The 5,566-nt window shown below is 34.4% G+C and overlaps 1 pseudogene; it reads right to left on the bottom strand.

The window, feature by feature from the left end:
• Window positions 1–2,274: 2,274 nt before the first annotated feature.
• LOC138161488 (cyclin-G1-like) lies at window positions 2,275–4,682 on the bottom strand (annotated as a pseudogene).
• Window positions 4,683–5,566: the final 884 nt, after the last annotated feature.

Raw genomic sequence — 5,566 nt, 5'->3', positions numbered from 1 at the left:
AAAAGAAATTATAAGGGATTTCATAAGGTTAAACTGTTTATATTCCTACATGGGAAAATGATATTTATAACTCCTAAATCTTTCTCATTATTGGAGCAGTTAAAAGGAGTATATATACATAGAAATCACAAATGTGAGTTGAATATGATAGTATGATTATCTAAAACAATAAAATTAAGGGATGAGAAAGAAGAATGCACTGGGAGAATGGTAGGGAGAGGTAGCATGGGATAAATTATCTGACATAAAAGAGTCCTGAAAGATTTTACAGTAGAGGGGAAAATGGGGGAAGTGGGGAGGGGAGCACATGAACCTTACTCATCAGAATTGGCTCAAAGGGGGAATAATATACACACTCAGAAGGGTATAGAAATTCATCTTACCATATAGGAAAGTGGGAAGGGAAGGGGATAAGAGAAGGGGGTGGAGAGTTGATAGAAAGGAGGGCAGTTTGGGGGAGGTAAAAGTCAGAACCAAAATATGTTTGAGAATGGACAGAGTAAAAGGATAGGATAAGATAAATGGAGGGAAATATATAGTTGGTTATCATTACCATGAAAAACAATTTGTTGTAGATTTCTCTGATAAAGATTTCATTTCTCAAACATATAGGAAATTGAGTCAAATTTATAGAAATAAGAACCATTTCTCAATTGATAAATGGTCAAAGGATATGAACAGGTAATTTTCAGACAAAGTAGTCAAAGGTATCAATAGCCATATAAAAATGCTCAAAATCACTATTGATGAGAGAAATGCAAATTAAAACAACTCTGAGCTACAACTTCGTGTGTCAGATTGGCTAATTTGACAGAAAAGGAAAATGACAAATGCTGGAGGAGATGTGGGAAAATTAAAACTCTAATGTGCTGTTGGTGAAGTTGCACTCTGATTCAAGCATTCTGGAGAGCAATTTCAGACTATGCTCAAAGGGCTATAAAATCTTGCCTACCCTTTGGCCAAGCAATATCACTACTAGGTCTACATTCCAAAGACAAAAAAAAAAGAAGAGGACCTATGTGTACAAAAATATTCATAGCAGCTCTTTTAGTGGTGGCAAAGCATTGGAAATTGAAGGGATATCCATCAATGGGGAATGGTTGAACATGTTTCATATGATTGTGATGGAATACTATTGTGCTTTAAGAAATGATGAACAGGATGCTCTCAGAAAAACCTGTAAAAGCCTTAAATGAATTGATGCAAAGTAAAATGAGAAGAACCAGGAGGACATTGTACACAGTAACAGCAATATTGTATGATGATCTACTATGAGTAATTTAACTATTCTCAGTGATACAATGATCCAAGATAATTCTGTAGGACTTATATTGAAAGGTACTGTCCATCTACAAAGAAAAAACTGATAGAACTTGAATGCAGAGCAAAGATACCTTTTCTTTATTTTTTTTTGTCCAATGTCAAATTGCTTGCCTTTTCAGTGGCAAGGGGGCAGGGAAGGTGGGAGAAAATTTGGAACTCGATTTTTGAAAAAAAAAATGTTTAAATTGTTTTTAATGTAATTGGGAAAAATAAAATGTTAAATAAAATTTTGTGAATTTGTTTTGCCTTACTATACATATTTATTATGAGATTAAAAAACATTTCCAGTGGGAGAGAGTAGAAAGGAGAAAAATACTTGATAATTGAAAAAATTCCAAATGAAAAATAACTATCTTTTAAAGAGGATCTCACTTTCATTTGAAGTAAACTATTCCATTTCTGGACAGTTACCATTATTTCTTTATACCACTTTTACTTAAAAGCATCCTCCCTCTCCCAAATTACATTGGATTTACTTATTTGTTTGGCTTCAAGAAGTTTATATTTTACTGGTGGGAGTAGAAAATACAGGCAAAGATTATTTTGTTGTTGTTAGTGTATCCCTAGTACATAACACAATGCTTTGAATTTAGTGTGTGCTTAATACATGTTGAATTCTTTTTGGTTCTGCTCAATAGAGCTCCATGAATTAAGTCTAATCACTTTTCCATATAATAACCCTTCAAATAGTTGAAGACCACATTGCGTTTATGAGTCCCACAAAAATCTTCTCATTTCCAAGGAAATCTTCACATGAGATTCCTGTACTTTGTTTTTGTCGCTTCTTCCTTGCCCTTTATAAAAAGCATCTTTCCTAATTCTCTCACCATCCTCTTATCTTCCTCTGCATGTATTCCAGCAGAGGCCTTGCTAAAATGTCATACACAGCAGATAACCACAGTTATTCCAGATGTAGCCTGCCTGACCAAGGTATAAGTTTCATGTGGAATATTTTTTTTTGTGCATTTCAATAGTTTTATTGAAAGGTTACTTTCTTAGTATCAGAACATAATGATACTTCGTTAGGTTACTTCAGCCAACTTAAGTTTGCATTGATGAATTAGAAAGGAAATTCTTCAATGAATCAGGTGTTTAGGAGTACCTGAAGAATACATCTGCAAAACATTTTCCAAATGAAGCATAAGACATATGAGACATACTGTGATTCTTTGGTTTATTTCTTTGGTGATTTTTTTCCCCTACAATATGATGTTAAAGGGAAATTTGAACTAATTATAACTATTATGAAAGTTAAGCTATATATTGCACTGATTAACTATATACTTTCCCAACCCTATATGCCAGTTTAGATTCTTAACCTACAACTAGCCTTAAGTGCTCCAACTACCATATAATTAGTCAATTAAATTGCTACTTACTTGAATCTGGATAGACAACACACTTTAGTCTGAATTGTTATAGGAACATTATGACAATAACATCCCATATGTATTGCTTTTAAATACAAAGCTCTATTAATGGTCCAGTTTCATATCAACAGTAATACTTATTTAAAAGCTCCAGAATATTATCATTAGCCATTAGCATATATTACTTTAGAAAGGCACAGCTGAGGTTTCAGATTGGCAGACTATGAGAATTGTTTGTACAATAGACATTTTGAGATAAATATCCTTTTGTATAACACTTTATCACTTGTTCCATGGGATAATGTGAAGATCACTTAAATTTAGCATGTCTGTCTATAACTTTACTAGAATTTCATAATCAAAATTAAATGAAAAAAAATGCATCAAACAAAAATAAATCTTTAGAATTATTGGATTATCTAGTTGTGTAAGGCTTTAACAAGATTGTTTTATACTGCCTCAAGACTAGTAACCTTGACTATACTAAAGTGCGTCATACCCGTTTTCTGAAGTTAATCTGTTTTGATGTAAACTTGTATTATAATTCAAATAAAATCAATTATAGTCAATCACACCTTGCCACCAGTATACCAATCCAGATACTATTAGATTGTATCAATATTAGGTGTCAATTCACGGTCCTGTCTCCTATTCTTGTTTTGCATTAGGGTTTCACATTGGAGTTTTAGTTTTTATAAACAGGGTTCAAAGAGGATCGTAATTTAGTCCTGAACACATTTTTAGCTGTAGCACACATAATCAATTTCCAGCTATAGCCTGTTTTCCCCTCAAGTCTGAAAACATCAATGCTAACCTACTTGCTATGTTTCAGGTTTCACAGCTTAAATCCATTCTAATATTGAAGTCCACAGTACTGATGTGAAATAAGTCTTCAAAATAGTGTGATTTCTTCACCATAAGAATCCTATTAAGACCCAGTTTCAGGGTTTGTTGGAAGATGAGCAATTTTGTAATAACTATACTTCAACTGATGTGCAGTAAACCCAGATAAAATCCACTTCAACTTTTCAACATTTGGTTTAGACCATTTGTTTGACAAGTATTCAGTCAGGCACTTCGCTACAAGTTCCTGTCAGAAGGTCAGATTCTCTGCAACTTATCCTGGAATGTTTCTGAAAACATTTTATTCCTTCTGTCTATTCTATAAATTTCTGTGCTTGAATCTCTAGTGCAATTATAGACAATGGCAATGCAGAAGGCTTTGCTTTAGAAAAATGAATTTTGGGGGCAGCTAGGTGGTGCAGTAAATAGAGCACCCACCCTGGAGTTAGGAAGACCTGAGTTCAAATCCAGCCTCAGACACTTAACACATACATACACAAAAACTAGTGTGTCCTTGGGCAAGTCACTTAACCCCAATTGCCCTACCTTCCCCTATCCAAAAAAATAAAAAAAGAAAAAAAAACGAGTTCTATGGTAGCATGCCTTAAACTGAGTTTACAGCCTTTCAAAACTCTGATCCTTTCTCCTTTCAAATGGTAAGTTTTCTTGAATAGGTGAATAATAGAGTTGTAGAAACTGAAAGGTTATAGTAACTGACTTCCAGCATACCTCTAATACAACCTTTTCCATTCTCATCAGGTCAGAAACTCTGGATTTGTACTGGCTTATTCGTATCAAATCGGTGGCTACATTTCTTTCTTCCTCTGTTGATTTTACAGCTAGATAGAAGCAAGTTAATCTCACATATCCAAGATGTTTGTACTGTACCTTCATTTTTGATAGAAGTCTGTCCAGTAAATTCATAGCTAGAAAAAAAAAGTCTCTGTGTCAAAGCCAAAGAATGGAAGGATAAGGTCTTTCACTTTGAAGTCCCTCAGTCTTGCAGTCATCCAAAGGCCATTATCACGAGCAGCTTCAATTAGTCTCAAGCCACAGACCTTTGGCTGACATCTGGACTCCTGTTCCAACAGAACATTGTTAGTGTGACAGTTTCTGGACTTCAGCTGTCAACAGTGCCTCTATCATCTTGAGCTCCTTGAAGTGGCTCTTCATAGGTAGCAAGCCTCCTCTGCCCAAGGCCCATTCTTTCCTTACCCTGCAATATTAGTGTAAATGTTCCAGATGATAAAGGAACTACATAGGGGAGAGGGGAAGGGCTTGGGGAGAGATGATGAAGGGGGTTTGTGGGGCAGCCTCACATGGAATAATTTTGCTTCCTCAAAATATATATATATATATTTTTCCTCAAAATATATTTTAAGCTCCTTGAGATTAGGGCCCATTTTTAATAAAAATACTAATGAGTTAACTTTTATATAGTACCTTAAGGTTTTCAAAATGCCCTACAAATATTATCTCATTTTATGTTCACTACAATCTTGGGAGGTAAGTTCTATTATTATCCCCATTTTATAGATTAGGAAACACATAGATGATGTCATTTGAGACCTGGCTTATTTATCTACCTCACAAAAACTGTTGTATCCCAAGGAAATAGACTGGGAAAAACTAAAGGACTTTTGGAAAATCATATGGCTAATTAGACAGGATGGGAACCCAGGTCTTCGGAATCTTATTCCAATAGTTTTTTTCCCTTTCATGATGTTGATCTAAAATGGGATTTCATGCAAAGGAAAGAGTCTTTAATTTTTAGAGAAGAGGAAAATAAAACTAAGGCCATATAGTGAAAAATGAAAATTATCAGACAGAATACGAGTATGGTAGCTTAACAAAGTATGAGGGTGAATGAAAGGGCTTGGGATACAGAGTAATCTGTTTTTCGTGAAAACCCAGACCATTTTAAAGGCTAATTTGAGGTTTATCTTTAAGTTGAGTGTACAAAATGTTTTTCAGTACTTGATTTTGACAACACAGAAGTAACCTCCATACTCTATTTAGAACCTCACTGT

Source organism: Petaurus breviceps, unplaced genomic scaffold, assembly GCF_028583685.1.
Source record: "Petaurus breviceps papuanus isolate PSGF00001 unplaced genomic scaffold, PetGlider_PUasm1.0 118, whole genome shotgun sequence".
NCBI classification, from domain to species: Eukaryota; Metazoa; Chordata; class Mammalia; order Diprotodontia; family Petauridae; genus Petaurus; species Petaurus breviceps.
Note: the sequence above shows the minus strand (reverse complement) of the source record. Positions and strands in the feature narration are given on the sequence as shown.